This window comes from Phyllopteryx taeniolatus, chromosome 1, assembly GCF_024500385.1.
Source record: "Phyllopteryx taeniolatus isolate TA_2022b chromosome 1, UOR_Ptae_1.2, whole genome shotgun sequence".
NCBI classification, from domain to species: Eukaryota; Metazoa; Chordata; class Actinopteri; order Syngnathiformes; family Syngnathidae; genus Phyllopteryx; species Phyllopteryx taeniolatus.
Window position 1 is genome coordinate 47,551,244 of NC_084502.1, and position 26,457 is coordinate 47,577,700.

General features: G+C 43.6%; 1 protein-coding gene across 5 annotated transcripts in view; it reads left to right on the forward strand.

The window, feature by feature from the left end:
* raph1b (Ras association (RalGDS/AF-6) and pleckstrin homology domains 1b) overlaps positions 1-26,457 on the forward strand; it is a 49,681-nt gene that overhangs the window by 3,002 nt on the left and 20,222 nt on the right. For 3 of the 5 annotated variants that reach the window (XM_061798902.1, XM_061798926.1, XM_061798935.1), the window contains exon 2: positions 14,898-14,980. The gene's annotated coding sequence lies outside the window, so the exon portion shown is untranslated. Of the gene's footprint in view, positions 1-3,524; positions 3,544-11,727; positions 13,060-14,897; positions 14,981-26,457 lie in introns of those variants that run through there. The other 2 variants (XM_061798920.1, XM_061798911.1) reach the window with 2 other exon arrangements.

Genomic DNA, 26,457 nt, shown 5'->3' on the forward strand with positions numbered 1-26,457 from the left:
AGAAGGCTCTGTTAGGTTCTGGGGCTGCTTAGCTTCATCTGGCACAGGGTGTCTTGAATCTGTGCAGGTTACAATGAAATCTCAAGACTGTCAAGGTACTCTAGAGAAATGTGATGCCCAGTGTCAGAAAGCTTGGTCTCGTTCGCAGGTCATGGGTCTTTTCACACAGCTTAAAACATCCAAGAATGGCAAAGAACAAAACATTGGACTAAACTGAAGTGGCATTTTATGAGCCTTGATCTAAATCCTATTGAACATCTGTAGAAGGAGCTGACACATGCTGTCTGGAGAAATCACCCTTCAAACCTGAGACAACTGGAGCAGTTTGCCCATGAGAGGGTCAAAACACAGGCTGAAAGGTGCAGAAGTCTCATTGAAATTTATAAAAAATGCTTGATTGCAGTGATTGCCTCAAAATGGCCTGGAACAAAATATAAAGTTAAGGGTACCATAATTTTTATCCAGGCCCATTTCATGAGTTTGTTTTTTAAAATAATTTTGCTGAACCACAATTAAAAAGCAATGTCTGATTTTCATTGGTTATTTTTTATACATTTTTTATTTATTATTACTTTTGTCAGATTCAAGTTATTTATGTGACCAATGGAGGGTTTTCTTTCATTAACAGAGGGGTACCAACAATTTTGTCCATGTGTGTATATGTAAATGGGTTGTGCTAAACATTTTGTCAGCAGACTTAAAATGCCCCAAGGTGCAACGTTTGAGCTGTTGCTGTACAGCTCAGCCATCAAAAGCGCAGATAGGGATTACATTTCCACTCACAGAGGTAAAATGTATTGGAAGGTAGTTAGTCATTTCACAGCTCCTCTTTAAAAGGACGTGATGAATGTTTTGTCATCTTTTTTCCTCTCCATGCGGTTGAGAAGAGAAGCTAGACATCAAGAGAAAGTGTTCTTCACATTCACAATCCCTTTGTTAAAAGAGTATGCTGCCTTCTTTCTGTTTGCCTGTTTTCTTCTGGGGACATAAGTTGATTAAATAACAATAACAGCGCTCCAATTTATTTCAGGCTTGAGCAATGATCCTGTGAAACTCCAGAGAATATTGTTGGTTTGTGTCTTCTTGCTTGCGTTTCTCGCATGCTTGTCTGTTTGTCACCGCTTCAGCTCTAGCGCGTGAGGTTCCGTGCGTGACTTCCTCACACCCATCCAAGCAAACAGCGACCCACCCTTGTCCCTGGGCAGAAAATTCCCTAAACAAAAGACAAGGCAGTGGGTGACAACAGTGTATATTTCCTCTGGGTTGTGTTACAACTGGAGGATGCAGCTTCAAACACCGACTTCACTGCACCCTGATGGTGTGCCAGAGGCTAAAGTGTAACTAGATCTTGCCCCACAGACTGGAGGAAACCTTGGATGGAGAGTATTATCAGCTGCAGCAAGACTCCTCTTCTTGTTGTGGACATTGTTTTGGCAAAGTAAACGAACGTGTGTGCGTGCGTGCGTGCGTGCGCGTGTGTGTTGTCCGGTTGTGTCCCTGCTCTTTACACATGCACACGGTCACCAGCTTGTATAGGCTCTTGTTCTTTTAACATTTGGCTGACCTTTGGAAGCAGCTGTCTGTAGTTTGGAAACAAAGGTTGGTTAGCTGGCTTGTCTGTAGCCTAAAACCTCTCCTGCTTAAGATATTGTTGCTCTTCCTGTTGGCCTTTTAATGCACAGTCTAGAATGTATATCAGTACATGCAATGGCACTAAATGACTTGCTTAGAGGCAAATGGTGACTGATTTTCTTTCCATTGAAGATGATGATAAAGCAGTGCGTAAACAAACCTTGACAAATAATTATTAATAGTTAACGTTTGGCTACACCCCTTCGGTGGGGTACACATGGAAATCGGAACAAACTTCAGTATTTTTACCCATCTGTTTAACGTTAGCAAATTCCAGACTCTGAGATGCCTGTTAAAGACGATCTGATTATTCAGATCAAAGATGAATATGATACAAACCAAAGTTCAGAATTCCAGCTTTTATTTTATGGTATTTACATCTAGATGTGTTAAACAATTCGGGAGAGAGCACCTTTTGTTTGAAGCCACCCACTTTCCAAGTGAGTAAAAGTATTTGAACAGACATGATTTAAATTCACTTAAAGTGAATAAAATTTAATATTTGGTGGCATAACCCTTACTTGCAATAACTGCATCAAGCTTGAGACCCATTGACTTCCCCAGACTTTTGCGTTCTTCATTTGAAATACTTTTCCAGGCCTTTGCTGCAGCTTCTTTCAGTTCTTGTTTGTTTCTGGGTGTTTCTCCCTTCAGTCTCCTCTTCAGGAGGTAACATGCATGCTCTATGGGGTTACGGTCCGGTGATTGACTTGGCCAGTCTAAGACCTTCCACTTTTCCCCCCTGATGAAGTCCTTTGTTGTCTTGGCAGTGTGTTTTGGGTCATTGTCTTGTTGAGGCTTCTTCCGAATAGTTCGGAGCATTTTTCTGTAAATTGCCAAACAAAATGATTTTGTAGACTTCAGAATTCATTCTCCTGCTACCATCATAAGTGACATAATCAATAAAGACTTAGTGAGCCTGTTCCAGAAGCAGCCATACAAGTCCAAGCCATGACATTACCTCCACCTCCCCTCACCTCCCCTTGCCATTTCAATACTTTTGGAGGGGACTGTGTGTGTGTGTGTGTGTGTGTGTGTGTGTGTGTGTGTGTGTGTGTGTGTGTGTGTGTGTGTATAATATATATATATATATATATATATATATATATATATATATATACCATTGAGACACAATGTAACAGCATGCAACTGTACCATGTACATCATCTGGAGCATTTCAGAATCAATATTTAGCCAATATTATGACACAAAGAGAAAAATAAATAAAATAATTAATAATCAATTATTATTAAATATATTAATGTGTGTAGATTTCTTCCAATGTCTTTTGCAGAAGTGTTAGTCCGCTCTGACTCAGAATAATGCTAATGACGTAGGATAGCGAGCTGGCACTCCGAGGCGACTTTGAAATCTGATTGGTTAAAGAAACAGTCCTGTTGCTAATTTAGTTTCAGATCTGACAGCACTACTGAGGCTGAATGTCCTGAGCAGATTAGATTGACCTGGCCGCACATATTGAGGTTGAAATCTGATTGGACAAAAACTAGCATCCACAATCGTGCTGGAAGCAGTGCAACCAAGACAAACGCTACGAAATCTAGAGAACAGATGGTTGGGACTAAATGTAATTTCATGAATGAATATTAGAATTTAGCATGTGAAAGTAGGTCAGCAGTTCTTCTAGTGTTTAGGCCAGCATAGAAGCCTTGCTGGCCCTGACTGTTTACCACTGCAAGGGAACAAGTTGAAAATCACCCAAATTGTTGTGGTTTGATTAGGTATGGCCCTTGTTCGTTGCCAACCACTTAGCTGTTTTTCAGGTCTTGAAATCACTCTCTGAACAATTATTAATTCGTTGTCAACTAGTCTCATCTGCTCTCAGGTACGTTTTCTATGTGTGTGTCACCACAGGGGCATGTGGCAAAGGACCGTGACTCTCCCAAGGGAACGGTATGTCTCTTTATTGACATTCCCATGAAATTAGCACACCTTTTTAGATGACTCTCATTTAATCAAATGTCACATTTTAACTTTGATATTCTACTTGATTTTGTATTTGTTAATTTACTACAATGGCTTACATCTGCCAGTTAAGTTAGCCGAGTTTCAGTTAAGATGTTAGGAATTGGTACCTGTGTACCCAGTTTACGTTTTCCCTGGTGCATGACTGTGCACTAGTCGGTAACTTTTGGTGACTGTGTCCCAATGGCTTACGTAAGGTCCATTAAGGCATGTAGACCTTGAGAGCCTGACCTTAACCTCCTCAAACACCTTTGGGATGAACTAGATTGGAGATTGTGAGCTAAGAACAGTGACCTCTAACGTATTCTGATTAAATAGACAAACTATAGATGGTTAAATCTTTGAGAAATGCATGGGGGGAGGGATTAACTGGATATTAACTGCTCCCATCAACATCTACACCGGTGATGTGACCAAACACAAGGAGGGCACCCGCATCTCCACTCATTCATGTTTCTTGGTAACAGGCACACTTGGGAGAAGGATCGGCTGTGACCTACAATTGACTCGTGCTCCTTTACCAGGGAAAAAAAAGTATCCCGTCTACATAAAAACATTGAAAACCTCTGTTGTGTTAGTCAGAGAAGCCACTAAAAGATTTTATCAGGGACCCAAAAGACAATTTACATGTAGACGGTGGGCCACAAAACAATCCATCCATTTTCTGAGCCGCTTATCCTCACAAGGGTCGCAGGAGTGCTGGAGCCTATCTCAGCTATCATCGGACAGGAGGCGGGGTACACCCTGAACTGGTTGCCAGCCAATCGCAGGGCACATATAAACAAACCACCATACACACACACATTCACAGCTATGGGCAATTTAGAGACTTCAATTAACCTACCATGCATGTGTTTGGGATGTGGGAGGAAACCGGAGTGCCTGGAGAAAACCCACACAGGCACGGGGAAAACATGCAAACTCCACACAGGCGGGGCAGAGGATTGAACCCCGGTCCTCAGAACTGTGAGGCAGACACTCTAACCAGTCGTTCACCGTGCCGCAAACTATCCATCCATTTTCTATACTGCTTGTCTTTGTTAAGGCATGACTCGAAGTTAACTATAGGGCACTTGCCCTAAAATATTTGCTTGCTCGTAGCAAGCTTGAGCTTGCTTTGTTCGGTCAAGTGCACTCAAATGTTTGGGTTACAGTATGTCACGGTTTGGTTTTATCACAGTATTAATCTCACGGTACTCTAATTATTGGGGTATTGTAGGAAAACTCCCAGTAGTGCTGGAAGGTTGACAGTACAGGTGGGGCGAAGAGGTGAAAGCAGGAATACCGAAAAAAATATTTTTATGGAACGTACTGTACTGAATCAGTTAATGAAATTATTCGTTCTTTTGACCCTGGTCTCCGCCTGCCGCCGTGAGGCAAACGAGTTGGCTGGGAGCGGAAAACGAAATTTCTGTAGCATTCTGTCACTCACTTCTGAATCTTCGGCGAATGACCAATGAGCAGCCAGCTTTCAGGCGGGGTGGCACTTCATTCAACATACTGCCATGTGATTTTCGATTCGCCAGCTTTGTCACTCACTTTGGGGAATGAACAATGAGCAGCCAGCGTCAGGCAGCGCCATGAAGGCGGGGGAAGGACTGAACTGATTTGAATGTACTGGTGTACTGAAGAACTGCAAGTGAACTGAATGTAGTTACCCACGAGTGATTCGTTCGTTGAACTTCTTCGTTCGTGATCTGCTAAGGAGTGATGTACTAGTACGCATGTAGTGATTCATGCGGAAGCTCACTGTGAACTAATATGATGAGTGATTCGTTCGTGCAAGGAACGATGTACTACACAGTGAACATACTCATGAATGATTTTAACCCATTGTCCTGACGTCCTTGCGAGTATAGGTTTCACTGGAAGCCGTTTCTTCAAGCTAACGGCTACTGTTGAGTCAGTTAAGCACTTGAAAACAAGCACACATTTAAAATGTAAATTATGAATACGTGTAAATGTACACATGCATGTCATCCCCTTTGTGTCTCTAATGTGATTAAAGCTTTTTGTATAACATTAACTTATATAGCGCTTCTCAAGACACTCAAAGACACTTTACACTTCACCACTCAGTTTAAGAAGTTATCTTTATGAATGTGACAATGGCAGGTGGCTTTTTTTTTTTCCACTGGAGGCTTGCTGCTGCTCTTTCTAACCCTTTCTCCCCCTCCCCTCTACAATAATAGCTGAGGTCAGTCAGTCACTCAATTCAATGATGCATGTGACAGGAAGTGCCGTTCGGGTCGTTGTCCTGTCAAGAGAGCTGGGAGATGTTTGCGACTGCCATAATGTCGAGAAAATCTAAGCGAACTTGACATTCAAGTTGGAGGAGAACATTCCATCTACTGCATCAGATTTCAACGATGGTTTTATGAAATCCAAAGCAAAGTCCCGCCATAGCTACTACAACAAACACGGAATGGGTTTGTATGTGTATATGTGCGTGCGTGTGAGAGCTACTGGATAGTGGCTCTATGATGTGGAGAGAATATAGAGTCCTTCAGGCTTTTGGGCTACTTCAGAGTAGAGGCTGACATTTTTTCGGGATTTTCACCGGGTCATGTGGGGATGGGATTGAATTTCATTAACCACGAGATTGGGAGGAGCAGGAGTGAAAGTCACCAGGAATGGGCAGGGGCAGGAACTAAGACAACAAAGTCACTGTGAGTGTGGTGACTTCCAAGATATTAATAAAAATGGAACGGGCTTGACTGGTTGGGGGAAAAAAAAAAAGAGAGTGAGGGAGGATAGGAGTGGGATTCTGTAAAAATTTGGCTCGAGATTGAGAGGGAATGGGATTAGACTGTGGGAGTGGGAGGAAGCGGAAGTCAAAATCCACTCCCGTGTCAGCCTCTACTTCAGAGGAACAAGGCATGGCGCAAACAGACTGCAGGTGACACAACACACAAATAGATGTTGAGAGACATTATATCTACGTATTCAGTTGATTGGCAATATTATGCTTGTGCCACAGAGAGGTGCTTGGACGCAGTCCTATGTCATCATGCCTTTTATTTTTGCTTTCTTCCTGTGTGTCAGTAGAATGCTGTGATGGCTGTTGTGTCCATGAGGCTGATGTGAGCAACAGCTCAAATTAAATATGCCATGTTGACTAAATATGCTTTTATTTTCCATTGTCCATTCATCTGAATGCAACGTTAAGCTGCAACAATTTAACAATAGATATGGGAGGACAATTTATTTCTTAATCACCAATTGCCTTAATAAAATGGCCTGTGCTGCAGAGTCACATTACGCCAAAGGAATAAACATTAATGGTGTGATCAGAGTTCAACCAGGTCTCATTTGCGTGGTTGTGTTGATCAACAGTGTTTGTTTAGTGACTTGACCCTTGTGGATGGAAAAAAAAAAAGCATCTTTCTTTCAGTCTATTTAGCTAGCTAGCTCCCTTTTTGGATTTCAGGGCCTCGTTTACATTGTTTTACAAAATGCCTGCCATTGTTATGCTGCGGTCGCTTTCAAATCATGCATTTCATTTTACGTTAGATTGAAAGTCAATAAACTGACAGCATAAGATGTTCAATGCCGATTAGATTGATTAGAGTCTGTAATCGGATGTGTTCTTTTGTTGGTTTGGTGTCGATTGGAATAAACCACCTGTTCATAGAAAACTAATCCCAGACTTGAGTATATTATGCATTAGGGTTAATTATTTATAAATCTGAAATAGTCTGGCTTGTTTTGTTTTAAAAAATGCACTGCAGCCTACTTTCCCCAATCTGATTGCTCACCTGCCATCAGCCCAGCTACTGTTTGAGAGAGCGTTGTTATGCAAGTGCACCAAGTTTGCAGGGAAACCAGAGGATGCACATGGCAGGTTGCCTTCAATGCATGTAAGATAGGGGGTGAAAAGTGTAAACCAGGAGCGAGGACGCTTCGGTCACTTGTGGTTATGCTTGCCATCTTGCAGAGGTCAGTCGCAGAATTGACTTTATGGAGGCAAGCAGACCCGCTATTCTTCTTTGTTTTTTCATCAAGGTTCATTTAGGACACTTTAGGACTCTGCCTGTAATAGCAGTGACCTACAATCTAAAGAACAAGCAGCTGCAGTAGACTGACACATTTTGAGCAAAAAAAAAAAAAAAAAATCCCTTGACAGTCACTCAAATCTGTAGGCGTAATCCAAGCAAATATCAGTGTGTGGATGTCATTGACTAATGCTCTTGTAGCAGACCTCTGATGACTCTTAAACTGAGTATATTGCTAATCTCTCTCTGCTCTGCTGATCTTCGATCCCTCATGATTCCTGGTTCATACAGGCAAATGAACCAGGCAGGACTCACCGTGACGGACTCCAAATGTGTTTTAGGCAGTGCGGTGTACCCCTTCACTCCTTTATGTTGACGATGGAAAGATTATTCAAGCTAGTGTGAGATTCACGTTTCAGACCCACCAGCAGGTCCAAATCCAAGCCAATTCAAGAGGCATTTAATCACATAACTTTGTATGTGTGTATTATTTATCCATAAACACCACTGGCAGCGAGCCAGCTAATGGGATGTTCCATCCGACCCCAGGAGCCACCGTGGGAACATTCCTGACACAGCATTATTCCATAATTCTCACCATGTGTGTTCTCTCCCTCGCAGAGCACTCTGCACGAAGCATGGCGAATGCCGCTGAGGAAGGGAGATCAACTCCTTGTAATTGCAACCAGACGTGACCTCCTTTACAATTCAAGCTAGCCTTGTCATGTGTGCTACAGGCAGTGTGTCTGTGTTGTTTGGATGAATAATTGACAAAGAAGTCCAACTGTATTGTTGAATAGGTGTAAAATATTATTTGTTCTCCGCAACTGCACTCAAACCAGTTTTTATGTGTTAAATATTGAAGACAGGCAGTTGGCAAAGAAAGAGCCTAGACATGTTCGGGTTGCCATCAGTGCTAAAAGCAATGCGCTGATCAATACAAATGCACCTTCCCCACTCAGTGCAGAACCATCCATCAGCCGACTCGAGAGAATGCTTATGGTCAGGGAAACTGCACTATTGGTTTATGGCGACGCTCAATTCTCCTCACATAAAAGTCCTTCCCAGGGTTACTCAGTGCATTCAGACCAGTGTGGTCATTTACTGTGCTTTCCGACAACAGTCCCGTCTTTCTCTTTTCCTATGACATCATCATCTCCTTTGCTGGGCCGCTATCCTTCCCTCTTTTCGACTTCCTGCCCAAACAGGAAATGAGCTGCCCCCAAGGAGTGCAGCTAATGGTTGGGAAGCGTGGGCAGACAAGGACACACCTGTACTCATGACACAGTGTTTTCCCTTGTTCCGTTAATGAAGTGGGGCCCTTACGGCTGTATGCAGGGTACTTTTCAGGGTGGCTGTATGTTATTTTTCTTTTAGTGTTTGGAGCAGCCTCACAAAGGCTCTAAAAAGCCTCGCCTGTGCACTTCATGTTGCTTCTGGCCCAAAACGCTGATGTCATTTGTATTTGGGAGACAAAACCTGTATGTTTTTAGTGCAAAGAATATATGAACAATGTAGACAATTCAAAGTGTGCATTGTCTTTGAGTCTTTCAAAACACACATTTTCTGTTTCTCGGTTCCTTTTATGACATGTTCTCTTTGTCTTCTGCTTGTGAGCAGCTGCCCGCTGACCCTGTCGCTGTTGTGACTTCAGCAACTGTGTTCCCTGCAGCTGCACTGGTCCATGTGTCACTGCCACACCTGCTTGCTGCCCCCACGCTGATAGAGTGTTATTGCACGTTGAGTGGGCACAGTTTGCACCAGCCAGCTGGATGGAGGTGGGGTGTGTGCTTGAGTATTGATGACTTGTGTGCTAACAAACACGCACACAAACTTCTGTGCCTGGCGTGTGTTTGCTATGGAAATATTCAGTCACAGTGTTTCTTCTTGTGCAAGGAGACCAGCCACATGCTGTGGTGTGAATTACAGTTGTTGCACAGAAAAACGAAGAAACAGCTGTGGCCAGTGGGAACTGCTTCTTGATACTTCTCAGCAGCTGACTTCTCCCCTTTCGGTTTTCACTCACCTAAAATGTACGTTTGAGGCTGGATGAAAGGCCAATACTTGGTGACAAACGTGTTTATAACACGGTCAGGTTGTGTTCTGTGAGCGGTGTTGCTGACTGATATCTGATCGGTCTTTTCCAGAATAAGTCAGACCCCTATGGGGATCAGGCATTTTTGATCCCTGTAATTACAAGGAAGAGAAAGTTGGTCAAAGAAATATGGCACAAAAAAAGTAGAACTACAAACTTAGTGAGGATAAAATGTTAATCTATCAAACCATTGTCTCCAGTTATCTCTGCGAGACTAGCTCTTTTCAATATCAGGTCAGTGGGTAATAAATCGATGTTGATTAATGACATCATTACAACCTATGATCTGGACTTTTTGTGACTAAATGAAACGTGGTTAACAGAAAGTAGCTGTAATCCCATTTTAAATGAGGCAACACCAGCAAGTTTTAGTTTTATGAACAAGTGTCGAAGAGGGAAACAAGGCGGTGGTGTTGCTGTTATTATTTCAGTGTAAAGAAATTATACTGGGTGATTTTAGCTCTTTTGAATATCTATATATATTATTATCTCTATATTTGTACTGACTAAAACTATTTTGTCCTAACGGGAGACTTTAACATTCATGTTGACAATAACATGGGAAGAAAATCTAAAGAACTCTCTGCTATACTAGTCACATTTGACCTCTCAACATATTATGAGTCCAACCCAAACTCAAGGTCACATCTTAGACCTGGTCATCTCTAAGGATGTTGAAATTATATCAATTGACATTCAGGATATGGCTATTTCTGGTTATTTTTGTGTATTCTTTGAATTATAGATTCTTCCAAAAGTTCTGACCATCTCCTGTCTATTAAGAAAAGTTACATAAAGGAGAGTACTGCCACTAAGTTTATGGAAACCATTGCTGTGCCACAAACTGTGAATGCTGAGACAGTTGAACCTTTGGATAATTTCACCTGTAAAATCTCAAATGACATGAATGCTGTCGCTCCTATTAAATCAAAGACAATCTTTAGGCCACAGAGAACACCATGGAGGAGCACAATGATGGTAAAGACCTCTAAATCAAAGTGTAGGAAAGCAGAACGTAAGTGGACAAAAACTAAACTCCAAATTGACTATGACCTCTACAAAGTCTTTGTAATTTTAACCAAGAGTTAGTCAGTGCTAGACAGCAACACTTTTCTGAAATGATCAAGGGGGAAGTTAGAAAGGTGTTAAAGAGGATAAAAAATGGAAAGGCAGTTGGTCCTGATGACATTCCTGTCGAGGTATGGAAGCATCTAGGAGAGGGGGCTGTGGAGTTTTTGACCAGCCTGTTCAATAGAATTCTAGTGCGTGAGAAGATGCCTGAGGAATGGAGGAAAAGTGTGCTGGTGCCCATTTTTAAGAACAAGGGTGATGTGGAGCGCTGTGGGAACTATAGAGGAATAAAGTTGATGAGCCACACAATGAAGTTATGGGAAAGAGTAGTGGAGGTTAGACTCATTATTTGCGAGCAACAGTATGGTTTCATGCCTAAAAAGAGTACCATAGATGCATTATTTGCCTTGAGGATGTTGATGGAAAAGTACAGAGAAGGTCACAAGGGGCTACATTGTTGTCTTTGTAGATCTAGAGAAACCCTATGACAGAGTACCCAGAGAGGAACTGTGGTACTGCATGCGGAAGTCTGGAGTGACAGAGAAGTATGTTAGAATAATACAGGACATGTGCGAGGACAGCAGAACAGTGGTGAGGTGTGCTTTAGGTGTGACAGACAAATTTAAGTAGGAAGTGGGACTGCATCAGGGATCAGCCCTGAGTCCCTTCCTGTTTGCAGTGGTGATGGATAGGCTGACAGATGAGGTTAGACTGGAATCCGCGCGGACCATGATGTTTGCGGATGACATTGTTATCTGCAGTGAAAGCGGGGAGCAGGTGGAGGAACAATTTGAAAGATGGAGGCATGCACTGGAAAGCAGGGGAATGAAGATTAACCGAAGTAAAACAGAATATATGTGCATGAATGAGAGGGATGGTGGGGGAAGGGTGTGGCTACAGGGAGAAGAGAGAGCAAGGGTGGGGGACTTTAATTACTTGGGGTCAACCGTCCAGAGCAATGGTGAGTGTGGTCAGGAAGTGAAGAAACGGGTCCAAGCAGGTTGGAACGGGTGGAGGAAGGTGTCAAGTGTGTTATGTGACAGAAGAGTCTCTGCTAGGATGAAAGGCAAAGTTTATAAAACAGTGGTGCGGCCAGCCATGATGTACGGATTAGGGACAGTGGCACTGAAGAGACAACAGGAAGCAGACTTCGATGGTTTGGACACGTCCAGAGGGGAGAGAGTGAGTATATTGGTAGAAGGATGATGAGGATGGAGCTGCCAGGCAAGAAAGCTAGAGGAAGACCAAAGAGAAGGTTGATGGATGTCGTGAGGGAAGACATGAGGGCAGTGGGTGTTCGAGAGGAGCATGCAGGAAATAGGCTTACATGGTACTCGTTTCTTTGACGAGGGGGTTATTGGTCCTATCTCCAAATAAGGGTCTAGTAGGATATCCTCCCATCTCCCCCATCTCACATTAGTTGCTTTAGTGCTTTTGATGGTACCTTTCCGCAAGAAGCGATGAACTTGGCTCTGTGTGATGACCTTTATTCCTTGTCACTGGGATAAATCCTTCAAGGTCCCCCAGTACCTGGCTAGGACTGCCAGTTCCCTTTCTTCCCGGGGAAACTTATTTTCCACGCTGCTCAGGGTGTAAGTCCATAAGGTCACCAAGCCTGCTCCCTCGTTACTGACGCTCACCATAGCCGAGTCTTCGTCGCACTCCACTTTAGTGATCAATCTTGTATCCAAACCCCTTGGCTCTAGTTGTACAGCGTTTCTCACTGCTTTCTTCAATTCTTCTATGTTCTCTTGATCTTTCGCTGACCAATCCCAGCTTTTAGACTTTCCTTCTTCAGGATTTTTCCGCAGACGGGCATAAAGGGGCTTTGCATATTTTTGATTATAGGGGACATGATCCCGAACATGGCGGCACGGTGGCCGACTGGTTAGAGCGTCAGCCTCACAGCTCTGAGGACCCGGGTTCAATCCCTGGCCCCACCTGTGTGGAGTTTGCATGTTCTCCCCGTGCCTGCGTGGGTTTCCTCCGGGCACTCCGGTTTCCTCCCACATCCCAAAAACATGCATTAATTGGAGACTCTAAATTGCCCGTAGGCATGACTGTGAGTGCGAATGGTTGTTTGTTTCAATGTTCCCTGCGATTGGCTGGCAACCAGTTCAGGGTGTACCCCGCCTCCTGCCCGATGACAGCTGGGATAGGCTCCAGCACGCCCGCGACCCTAGTGAGGAGAAGCGGCTCAGAAAATGGATGGATGGATGGATGGAAAAGGATGACGCGCTGTGGCGACCCCTAAAGGGACAAGCCGAAAGGAAAAGAAGATCAGTAAGAACTTATATACTCGCACTTAGTTTGCTGTGGTTGACAAGCTCACAACCCCCCGGCCCCCGATTAGGATAGCTCCAGAACTCCTCTAACAGCAGATAAATGCAATGAATTTGCTTATTTTAGTGAAAAAATAGAATCCATCAGGTGAAATACTAGCACAAATCAGCAAAATGATAAAATGATACTACACCTGAAGCCATGCAGGAAAAACTTGTTACCATGTCAGAATTTGATACAGTTGACTAAAAAACTGTAGAGAAAACAGTTCAGCAGCTGAAACCATCAACGAGCTTTCTTTACTCAATACCATCTGACTTTTTCAAAGATATTGCGAAGTCTGTCCTAGCTGATTTGCAACAAATAATCAATTGCTCACTTTAGTCAGGCGAGTCTCCTAAAGCTCTTAAAGTAGTTGCCATTGAGCCTCTGCTAAAAAATAAAGCACAGGACACTTCCATGTTAGCAAGCTATAGACCCATCTCAAATCTCCCTTTCATGGCAAAGTTATTTTTAATCAACCCAGAAATTTCTTGAACTTAAATGGACTTTTTGACAAAGTTCAATCAGGGTTCCGAATTAATCACAGTACAGAATCTGCTCTTATCAAAGTGCTAAATGATATAAGGTTAAATATTGACTCTGGAAAGGTGTCAATTCTGTTCTTGTTGGACCTCAGTGCGGCTTTTGATACGGTAGATCATAATATACTGCTGAACAGGTTGGAAACGTGGGTAGGACTAAATGGAATAGTCCTTAAATGGTTCAGGTCGTACCTGGAGGAAATGAGTTATTTTCTCATCGAATGGCAATGACCTATTGTCACTCTCTTTAAAAACCAAAGACCAAGTCCAAAACCTTGGTGTTCTGATAGATTCCGACCTGACTTTCAACAGTCATATCAAATCAATTATTAAAACTGCCTTCTACCATCTGAAGAACATATCCAGAGTGAAGGCTTGCATGTGTCAAGCAGACCAGGAAAAGCTCATCCATGCTTTCATCTATTGTAATGGTCTTCTGACTGGACTCCCTAAAAAGAGCATTAAACAGCTGCAGCTCATTCAGAATGCTGCAGCTCGGGTTCTGACCATAACGAAGAAGTCAGAGCATATTACTCCAATTCTAAAGTCTTTACACTGGCTTTCAGTCAGCTTTAGAATACATTTTAAAGTTCTGAGACTGGTCTCTAAATCACTAAACGGCTTAGGTCATACATGAATGAAATGCTAATGGAATATAAACCCAGTCCGGCTCTGAGATCGACAGACTCGGGGCAAATCTTGGAGCACAGAGTCCAGAGCAAACATGGTGAAGCAGCATTTAGCTATTATGCTGCACACAAATGGAATAAGTTGCCAACAGAAGTGACATCAGCCCCAACTGTACATGTTTTTAAGTCCAGGTTAAAAACTTTTCTTTTTATCCATTCTTTTCCACTTTTAAATATTTCTTGCACTTAATGCGTTTTAATTGTATTTTCATTTTATTTTTTTTCCATTCATTTTAAATGTTTATAAGCTGCTTTGTCTTTGTTTTAAAAGGCTTTTAATCATGTAAAGCACATTGAGTTACCTTGTGTATGAAATGCGCTATATAAATAAATGTGCTTTGCTTTGTAGTAAACTGAAGGCTTCCAAGCTCAAGTCTGCGGTATAACAAATTCCTTCTTCCCTTGGCCTGTGTGTGTCAGTTCCTTCTGCAATAAATCCGTTGCATTCTTGTGACAGAAGGATCAGTCTGCTCTCCAGCTGTCAGCTTGCTCCATTCCTCTGCTGCACTCGATCCCTAAATTTCGCTGACTGATGTCTTTGCCTGTCCTTTTGTCTCTTTTTCAGCGGATTAAAGGCCCTGTCAAAGTGGAGTGGTGGTTTCGACTGACCTGTAATTTCAGTAGGAAGAGGGCCAAGCCACTTCAGAGGTAAGATTTCCTGTACACTGGAGTGACTAATGGCTGCTTGTTGGGGGCCATAAATTCTGAAGAGCAGAGCTATTGGTCAGCTCATTTAAAAACAAATACGCAACTGCTGTGGTTAAAAACTGCAAAGGAAGATACACTGAATGTGGAACTTTTGTTTTTTTATTATTGCATATACCAGCATGGACGCATATGCTTGCTGTTTGCAGTCAAAGCGTATTGTAAATAAAAGCCAAATGAAAGAGAAGCCAAACTTCAGGAGATAATTTCCATTTTAAGTGAAACCATGTGAGCGCCGACCGTGACAGACTTTGACGAGAGAGACAGCACTGGTTGACAAGCTTTTATTCTCTGCTGACCGCAACTACACTACAGGGTGAATGTGCTGTGTATTGCACCTTGTTCATCATGCTTCGTTGTGTTTGTTTTCAGATGAATAATCACATTTTGCAAGATTAATTTGGTGTCAGTACATGAACTTCTCTGAAATAGACTCACAGAACCCGTTTTACACCTAAAAGGTCTAGTTAGTGCCTGTTTTGTGGTGAGGTGATGTAGCCCTGAGATGATGACTTGAGTCAATCCAGGTCTACATGCTGCTCATGTGTCATTTGTTTACAGCCGTGTATGTTTTCAGCAGGGATCGAGGCAATTTTTGAAGATAGCCCTTGCAGATTGTGACAGGAAAACCAGATAGCCTACGGTTGTGTGTGTTTATTGAGAGAAGCACAAACAAGCACTGTTGTACTGACTTCTGGCTTTCAGCACTAGCCAATCACTAGCTAGCTGCAGGGCTTCAGAAACGAAGGACAATGAAAATGGGGTGTTGGCGTTTGTGGTACACTTAAGCTGAGTCCGAAATCGTTCACTCACTCCCTACTCCTTACTCCTCATGTAGGGTTACACTATTTAGTTGACTATATAGTGAGCTCATTCATAACAGCTTTCGGACACTACACGGCGCCTTGTTAATGATGTCACAGCTGTCACACAACAACAGAGTACGCTGTTGCGGTGGGTAAAAAAAATTGCTGCGTTATTAAAACGCCCTACTGCTTCCACATGGGAAAAGAAGTATGTGACTAAAGTGTGGCAGTGTTAATGTTTCCCACCAACGCTAACCCATCCTCAACCGCCAACCCTAGCTCAAACATAACCATAATTAACTAATTTGTTTTTATTACGTACAAATGTGATAATTTCGGATGGTCATCTCGTTACGTCTCTGTAGCCTTTCCCACGATGCATGAGCCAATCATGTTGCAGTGGGGCGTGTCCTGCGTCGAAACGCTGTGGGAATCCTAATAACGCGTCTGTAACGCATCTCGTCCCGCCATTCTTCTACTTCTTCTTCTCTGAAGATGCAATGCATTATGGTATATCACGGCTCGGTGAGTGCCCCTTGGTTGGTCACTATTTTTTGCTATGCTTTGTGGGAAATCTTTAGTGCACTATATAGGGTGCAGAATTTGATGACTAAACATTCAGACACCACTTCAAAATGGTGCTGGCGTGGAGTGTTTTTGGACATCAGAGTGCAAATCGCTGCCTGTAGGTAGCATCCAGCACACAGCAGGAAGAATGCTTTCATTCACAGGCTCTGCATTCGTTTGTGTGTTTTGCTGAGCTCAAAGAGGAATGTGTTGCTTATGCAGCTAGTGTGTTACATGGTCACTGAAATGAATGAAACCTTCTTGCTCCTGATACAGAGGCCAGTTTTACTTTCTAGTAAAAATAATAGAGGATTAGCTTAACTCTTGTCTAAATTTGGTTACTATGGAGCGGCATCAGTGATCCGTCACTATATCGTGGTTCACTTATTATTCAGTGCATCACAGATTTTAATATTTTTTATATATATATAGGTCAGTGCACAGCTCTGGTACCGTTAGTTTTATTGGCTATATGATTTTAATGTGGCAGCAATGACTCACACAAGGTCAATTGGGTTCTTGCGCTTAACAAGAAGAAACCTTACTGAGGAATCTCAACTCATCCATCCAGAGACTGATCCCTACTGGTGCTTCAGTATTGCCCCTGATGCCCTTGATGAAAAAAGTGCCCTTTTGGATGAACCCTTTTTATTATTATGGATCGCCTCATACTCTCAGTTTGGCACAATCTGCAGATTTTTTTCCAAATTATTTTCTTTACCACATTTTATTTCTATTTTTTACACTTTTTTAATGCTTTTTTTGGGGGGGGGGGGCAAATCAAATAAAATTTATTTATATAGCGCACTTCATACACAAGGTAACTTAATGTGCTTTACATGATTTAAAGCATTTAAAAACAAAGAAAAAAACAGCTTATAAACATTTAAAACAAAGACAAAACAAATAAATACAATTTAAACAGTGTACAGTGCAAGAAATATCATTTAAAAGTGGAAATGCTCTAAAAAGCCTGGGGAAAAAAGTGTTTTTAACCTGGACTTAAAGACATGCACACTTGGGGCTGATGTCTCTTCTGTTGGCAACTTATTCCATTTGTGTGCAGCATAACAGCTAAATGCTGCTTCACCATGTTTGCTTTGGACTCTGTGCTCCACTATTTGACCTGAGTCTGTCGATCTCCGAGCCCTACTGGGTTTATATGCCATTTAATTCATGTATTCAGGACCTAAACCATTTAGTGATTTATAGGCCAGTAGCAGAACTTTAAAATGTATTCTAAAGCTGACTGGAAGCCAGTGTAAAGACTTTAGAATTGGAGTCATATGCTCTGACCTCTTTGTTCTGGTCAGAACCCGAGCTGCAGCATTCTGAATGAGCTGCAGCTGTTTAGAGAGTCCAGTCAGAGAACCATTACAATAGTCAAGTCTACTTGAGATAAACGCATGGATGAGTTTCTCCTGGTCTGCTTGTCACATGCAAGCCTGCACTCTGGATATGTTCTTCAGATTGTAGAAGGCAGTTTTAGAAATTGATTTGATATGACTGTTGAAAGTCTGGTCGGAATCTATCAGAACACCAAGGTTTCAGACTTGGTCTTTGGTTTTTAAAGAGAGTGACTCCAGGTATTTACTAACAGCAATCCTCTTTTCTTTATTGCCAAAAACAACTATCTCAGTTTTTTGTGGTTTAATTGAAGAAAATTTTGGCTCATCCAGTTATCAGTTTTAAATGGTGACACAACACCTCAATTGAACTGTAGTCATTTGGAGACACTGCTAGATATAACTGTGTGTCATCTGCATAGCTATGATAGTCAAAATTAGAGTTGTGAAGAATTTGACACCAGGACTAGCATATACCGGTTGAACAGGAGGGGTCCAAGAACTGACCCTTGAGGGACCCCATAGGTCATTGCTATTCAATGAGATTGAACACTTCCAATGGTTACAAAATAACTCCTTTCCTCCAGGTAGGACCTGAACCATTTAAGGACTGTTCCATTTAGTCCTACCCACGTTTCCAACCTGTTCAGCAGTATATTATGATCTACTGTATCAAAAGCCGCACTGAGGTCCTATTTAACCTTGTATCATTTAGCACTTTGATAAGAGCAGATTCTGTACTGTGATGAGTTCGGAACCCTGATTGAAATTTGTCAAAAAGTCCATTTAAGTTCAAGAAATTGCTGAGTTGATTAAAAATAACTTTCTCAACAATCTTTGCTATGAAGGGGGAGATTTGAGATGCGTCTATAGCTTGCTAACATGGAAGCGTCCAGCGCTTTATTTTTTTAGCAGAGGCTTAATGGCAACTTTTGTACTGTGATGAGATTGATTGAAATTTATCAAAACGTCCATTTAAGTTCAAGAAATTGCTGAACCCAAAAACATTTATTGGGGTTTATCCCACTGTATTTAAAAACAATAAAAAAAAAAGTCATCGATTCCCTCAAACGTTTTTGGATATGTGACAGGCATTTGTTTGAGTCCTGAGAGACTGTCCCCCCCTCTAATCTGCTGCGCACAGTTGCTCCCGCATTGCCCCTCCCCCCCACTCTCCTCTCATGCAGGGCTGTTCCATGCGACTCAGACCACACCGGTAGGACGCAATGTTTGTGCAATCAATTAACCACAATGCTTCACAAAAGATTGTTGCACCACTGAAAATATTACGTGGCTACTGGACCAACATTTCCTAAATGCACCCAATAAAGCGGGGCGGGTCACGTCTGTGGGGCATCCATTCTAGCATAATGCTTATTTATCCTCCCATTGGACGTGTCCTGGCACCTACACTGATCGGAATTATTGGCAATGGGTACCCCTTTTTTTTTTTTTTTTTCAAACTTTTAGATTCATATACAGGTATGTGCCAAAAAAATTCAATAATTTACTTCAAAAAGTGAAACTTATTTGAATTCAATATTACATTTGACCAACAAAAAAGGATCTTAAACAGAAATGTTGGCCTTCTAAAAAATGTATTTATTTAAGTAATATGCCCTCAGTACTTTTTGGGCCTCCTTTTGCATTAATTACAGCATCAAGGCGGCGTGGCATGGAGGTGATCAGCCTTTGGCACAATTCAGGTGTTATTCTAGCCCAAGTTGCTTTGATAATGGCCTTCAGATCTGCATTTTGGAGTTTCTGTTCCTTCCTCTTGACATTACCCCATACATTTTCAAAGGGGTTCATGTCAGGTGAGTTTGCTGGCCAATCAAGTACTGTTATTTCATGGCTATTAATCCAGGTATTGGTAGTTTTGGCTTTGTGGGTAGGTGCCAAATCCTTCTGGAAAATAAAATCATTGTCTCCAAAAAGCTCGTCGGCAGCGGAAGCATGAGGTCCCATAAAATTTCCTGGTAGACAGCTGCGTTGACTGTGGACTTGATAAAAGACAATGGACCCACACCAGCAAGTGACATGGCTCCTCAAACCATTACTGTCTGTGGAAACTTCAGACTGGACTTTAACCAACTTGACTTTTGTGCTTTTCCAGTTTTCCTCCCGACTCTGGGACTTTGATTTCCAATTGAAATGCAACATTTACTTTCATCTGAAAAGAGGACTTGGGACCACTGGGCAACAGAACAGTACTTTTTCTCCTTAGCCCACCACAGAGGCTTCTGATGTTGTTTTTGGTTCAGGAGTGACTTGACACATGGAATTCTACAGCTGTCTTGTAGACGTCTGAATGTAGTGGTTCTTGATGCACTGACGCAGCGCTCTGTGAGCATCCAGCTTCTTTTGCAAATTCTTTTTCAGGCCTTTTTTTCCTTATGGAGGGTCTCAATGATGACCCTCAAGAAAGGGTCAATAAAGCAGTCTTCCCCATGATGCGGAAGCCTACCAAGCCAGACTGAGACTATTTAAAGGCTGAGGAAAACCTCTGATGAGGTCCTGCCCCAAGTGGAGGAGTTCAAGTATCTTGGGGTCTTGTTCACGAGTGAGGGAAGAATGGAACGGGAGATCGACAGGCGGATCGGTGCAGCGTCTGCAGTGATGCGGACTTTGTATCGGTCCGTTGTGGTAAAGAAGGAGCTAACCCGAAAGGCGACGCTCTCAATTTACCGGTCGATCTACGTTCCTACCCTCACCTATGGTCACGAGCTGTGGGTCGTGACCGAAAGAACAAGATCCCGGATACAAGCGGCCGAAATGAGTTTCCTCCGCAGGGTGTCCGGGCTCTCCCTTAGAGATAGGGTGAGAAGCTCGGTCATCCGGGAGGATCTCAGACTAGAGCTGCTGCTCCTCCACATTGAGAGGAGCCAGATGAGGTGGCTGGGGCATCTGATCCCTGGTGAGGTGTTCCGGGCACGTCCCACCGGGAGGAGACCCCAGGGACGACCCAGGACACGCTGGAGAGACTACGTCCTTCGGCTGGCCTGTGAACGCCTCGGGATCCCCCCGGAAGAGCTAGATGAAGTGGGTTAGGTCCCTGCCTTCGGCCACCGCCCAGCTCACCCTGCCACCGACCCCTATGGCCCCTCCCACAGGTGGCAAGCCCATGGGAAGGGGGACCCACGTTAACCTTTCGGGCTGTGTTAACCCATGGGTGCAGGCCCGGCTCACCTTCGACCCCCACCTCCAGGCCTGGCTCCAGAGGGGGGCCACGGTGGCCTGGGCAAGGGAAAACGTCTTCCTGAATTGTTTGTCATCATAGGGGTTTTTGGAGCTTTGCTTTGTCTGGTCCCTCACCTAGGACCTGTTTGCCATGGGTGACCCTGGCAGGGGCATAAAGCCCCAGACAACTTAGCTCCTAGGATCATTGGGACACACAAACCCCTCCACCACAATAAGGTGACCGCTCAAGGAGGGGACACTACTACCCTGACCTGCAAACAGGACTTCAACATGTACACGGCTGATTTTTGGAGATGGCATGTAAAAGAATGCTCAGAACCTGGATGTAATTTGCAGGCTGCCTCGTCATCACAGACTTTTTTTTTTTTTAAACTATTACTATGCTTTTGCTTATATCTCCAAGCAAATGGCTCATGGGTTGTTACTGTAGTAAAGACTGTTAATACTTGTAAGGCTCTGTGCATGGGTCTGTGAAGCAATTGCAGTCACCATGGAAACAGTTGTTCTGTCACTCGCTCTCTGTCTGATATTGGGGAGCTGTTATTCATTGCATCTGCTGACCAACCTCATTTTTAGTCTTCCTCGCGCTCACTGTCCATCTGCCAGCTTTGTCTCCACTTTCCTCCCCTCTCTGTGCCCATTCCACCCCACTTCTTTTCATGCCCCTCCTCATTAGTTGGGTGCGTGAGCCCAAGCAGTTCACTGTGTCATGCTGCATGCTCAGTGCACTTGTTTAAGAATGTATGGCTCAGTAAATGTGCATCTTCCTTCTGTGCTTGCAGACTGTCCGTCACAGTTGACTAATGACACCAGAGCTGTTGGCCCCATTGCGCTCTTCATTCACTCTATTCACATCCAAATAGGCGGCTCCTTCCCTCATTGAATGTATCCATCATTTCCTCTGTTATTCATCTCATCTCAATTTGCCCTCTTCCGTTGTAGTCTTTTTTTATTTATGGCACGTGTCACATTTGGTCTGTAATTCTAAGGTACAACCCCAATTCCAGTGAAGTTGGGACATTGTTAAACATAAAAACAATGCAATGATTTGCAAATCATGTTCAACCTATATTTAATTGAATACATTAAGACAAGATATTAATGTTCAAACTGATACTTTATTGTTTTTAGCAAATAATCATTAACCATAATTTTATGGCTGCAACATGTTCCAAAAAAGCTGGGACAGGGTCATGTTTACCACTGTGTTACATGACCTTTTCTTCTAACAGCATTCAATAAACGTTTGGAAACTGAGGACACTAATTATTGAAGCTTTGTAGGTGGAATTATTTCCCATTCTTGCTTGATGTAGAGCTTCAGCTGTTCAACAGTCCGGCTCTCCGTTGTCGTATTTTACTCTTCATAATGCGCCACACATTTTCAATGGGAGACAGGTCTGGACTGCAGACAGGCCAGTCTAGTACCCGCACTCTTACTACGAAGCCATGCTGTTGTAACACGTGCAGAATGTGGTTTGGCATTGTCTTGCTGAAATAAGCAGGGGCGTCCATGAAAAAGATGTTGCTTGGATGGCAGCATATGTTTCTCCAAAACCTGTATGTACCTTTCAGCATTAATGGTGCCTTCACAGATGTGTAAGTTACTCATGCCATTGGCACTAACACAGCCCCATACCATCACAGATGCTGGCTTTTGAACTTTGCGTCCGCAACAATCCGGATAGTTTGGCCCGGAGGACACGACGTCCACAATTTCCAAAAACAATTTGAAATGTGGACTCGTCAGAACACACTTCCACTTTGCATCAGTCCATCAAAGATGAGCTCAGGCCCAAAGAAGCTGGTGGCGTTTCTGGGTGTTGTTGATAAATGGCTTTTGCTTTGCATAGTAGAGTTTCAAGTTGCACTCACGGATTTAGCGGCGAACTGTAATTACTGGAATTGGTTTTCTGAAGTGTTCCTGAGCCCATGTGGTGATATCCTTTACACATTGATGTCAGTTTTTAATGCAGTGCCGCCTGAGTGATCAAAGGTCACGGGCATTCAATGTTGGTTTTCGGCCTTGCCGCTTACATGGAGTGATTTCTCCAGATTCTCTGACCCTTTTGATATTATGGACCGTAGATGATGAAATCCCTAAATTCCTTGCAAATGTACGTTGAGGAACATTGTCCTTAAACTGTTCGACTATTTGCTCACGCACTTGTTCACAAAAAGGTGAACCTCGCCCCATCTTTGCATGTGAATGACTGAGCAATTTAGGGAAGCTCCTTTTATACCCAATCATGGCACCCACCTGTTCCCAATTAGCCTGTTCCCCTGTGGAATGTTCCAAACAGGTGTTTGATGAGCATTCCTCAACTTTCTCAGTCGTTTTTGCCACCTGTCCTAGCTTTTTTGGAACGTGTTGCTGCCATAAAATTCTAAGTTAATTTCAGTTTTTCTTTTATAATAAATCAACAATTCCATTCAACAATTCTGTTTTTTTTCTGTCAATATGGGGTGCTGTGTGTACATTAATGACCGCGCTGACATCACTGTGGCTGTCCCGCGTGTAGTTTCCCTTTATACTCGAGCGCAAAATCGATCAAGTAGGCTGCGGCGTAGATGGTATGTAGAACCAAGGGGCACGCTGAGTCACAGCATGTGACTATAACAGACCAATCACGAGAGATGATCTCTGCGGCGTTCTCCAGCTCTATCCGGCGCTGTGACGTCACACGAGCCAAACATCTTGTTTCTTCGGCGTTGTGTGCTATTGTTCCATGCTGTTGTTCCCTTCCTTGTATAATTTTTGTTGTATGATATAACGATGTCACTATGGTTTATTGTGTGGCATTTGGTTGTACAAATGGTTCAGGCAGCGGCAAGAGGGTTTTTTTGGCCTTCCAAGTGAAGAAGGAATACGTGACCAGTGGATAGTGAAAGTCACTCGACAGGGGAAGAAACGTGCTCAGCTATGGGTGCCCAGCAAGCATTTCAAACTCTGTGCCGATCACTTCGAACCGGTGTGTTTTGAGAAAGCATTGGATACACAAGTGTAGTTTTTAGTATTGTCGTCTGTACTTTTGCCTATATGACAAGCCAACAGACACACTGCAAAGACTTTGTGTGCGGCGTGTTATAACGCTACTCGAGCAAGGGGCACACAATATGTAGGAATACTGCATCCTATGTAAAAACTTGTGCCGTGTCACCGAAACATATATGAATATATAATATGTATAGTTGTGCGAAAAATATATTGGCACCCGAGAGGTTTTCAAGCCATGACTGTATAAAAAGACATGCTTTTGACATAGTCACATCGAGCCAGTGGCCACTCTCTTTTTCTGTTGTACAGCTGCTCGTCGTCGTCACTGTCTGATCGGCTCAAACATGTACGCTTTGACGATACCAAGTTAGGTTGGGTGCTCCTGTATGTCGAAATCCTCCTCCTCCTCCTATTCCAACACGTTCCTCGCCATTGTGTATACTGTGTAGCGCGCTGTGTTTGTCAATTGCAACGTCACTTCTGGTAGCCCTTGCGGTAGCTAGAGTAACCACACACCGGTGTCTTGAGCTTCGGGTATGTTCGGGGAGGACTCAATATGTGTCATAAAAACCTCTTTTTTAGCTAAACTATGGTTGAAAACTTGCTGCAAGTTCCATCCATCCATTTTCAACACCGCTTATCCTGGTTAGGGTAGCGGGGCACTGGAGCCTATCCCAGCCGACTTCGGGCGAAAGGCGGACTACACCCTGAACTGGTCGCCAGTCAGTCACAGGGCACATAGAGACACGGACAACCATTCGCACTCACATTCACACCGTCACTGAGTGGGAACTGAACCCACGCTGCCCGCACCGAAGTCAGGCGAGTGTACCACTACACCATCAGTGACTTGCTGGAAGTTACGTACATGTATTGCATCACTTATAAACAATGCAGGCGGCATGGTGCACGACTGGTTAGAGCGTCAGCCTCACAGTTCAATCCCCGGCCCCGCCTGTGTGGAGTTTGCATGTTCTCCCCGAACATGCAAACATGGAGCCTATCCCGATGACAGCTGGGATAGGCTCCAGCACGCCCGCGACCCTAGTGAGGAGAAGCGGCTCAGAAAATGGATGGATGGATGGATAAACAATGCAAAAATTTATTTTAACTGACCCCATAACATCTTTGTCATCTGACCTTTAACGCCGCCACTCTTAAGTCAAATAACTTCTTTTCCGGTCTGGAAGCACTAGAGTGTGTTCTACTGGGATACAGCAGCCAATTATAGTACAGTGGCGCGTGTCCTAGAGCCAATAATATTGGAGCAGGATGTGTCCTGCCTGGAAACTACGTGGGAATCCTAATAACATGTTCTCGCTCCTTCAACCAAATAAATTCACTTTCATTCTACTTCCCACGTGTCTGTGACGTAAGCACGTTGTATTACATACGCCCCTGTGTGCTTCTGTCTTCGGAACCGTCTCTGCGTTAAAACTGTGATTCGCAGTTTTGCTTTTCAGTGGCGGCACGGTGGACGACTGGTTAGAGCGTCTGCCTCACAGTTCTGAGGTCTGGGGTTCAATCCCCGGCCCCGCCTGTGTGGAGTTTGCATGTTCTCCCCGTGTTTGCGTGGGACGACCAGAACCCTTCCTAGAGCTGGCCGTCCGGCCAAACTGAGCAATTGGGAGAGAAGAGCCTTCTTGGTGAGAGACGTAAAGAAGAACCCAAAGGTCACTGTGGCTGAGCTCCAGAGATGCCGTGGGGAAATGGGAGAAAGTTCTAGAAAGTCAACCATCACTGCAGCCCTCCAACAGTCGTGGCTTTATGGCAGAGTGGCCCGACGAAAGCCTCTCCTCAGTGCAAGACACATGAAAGCCTGCATGGAGTTTGCTAAAAAAACACAGTGAAGCACTCCCAAGATGGTGAGAAATAAGATTCTCTGGTCTGGTAAGACTAAGATATAACTTGTTGGCCTTAATTCTAAGCGGTATGTGTGGATAAAACCAGAAACTGCTCATCACCTGTCCAATACAGTCCCAACAGTGAAGCATGGTGGTGGCAGCATCTTGCTGTGGGGGTGTTTTTCAGCTGCAGGGACAGGACGACTGGTTGCAATCGAAGGAAAGATGAATGCGGCCAAACACAGGGATATCCTGGACGAAAACCTTCTCCGGAGTGCTCAGAACCTCAGTCTGGGCGAAGGGTCACCTTCCAACAAGACAATGACCCTAAGCACAAAGCTAAAATACCAAATAAGTGGCTTCAGAACAACTCCGTGACTGTTCTTGAATGGCCCAGCCAGAGCCCTTACTTGAACCCAATAGATCATCTCTGGAAAGACCTGAAAATGGCTGTCCACCAACATTCACCATCCAACTTGACAGAACTGGAGAGGATCTGCAAGGAGGAATGGCAGAGGATCCCCAAATCCAGGTGTGAAATACTGCATCATTCCCAGAAAGACTGCATCATTCCCAGAAAGACTCATGGCTGTATTAGCGCAAAAGGGTGCTTCTACTAAATACTGCACAAAGGGTCTGAATACTTATGGCTGTGTGAT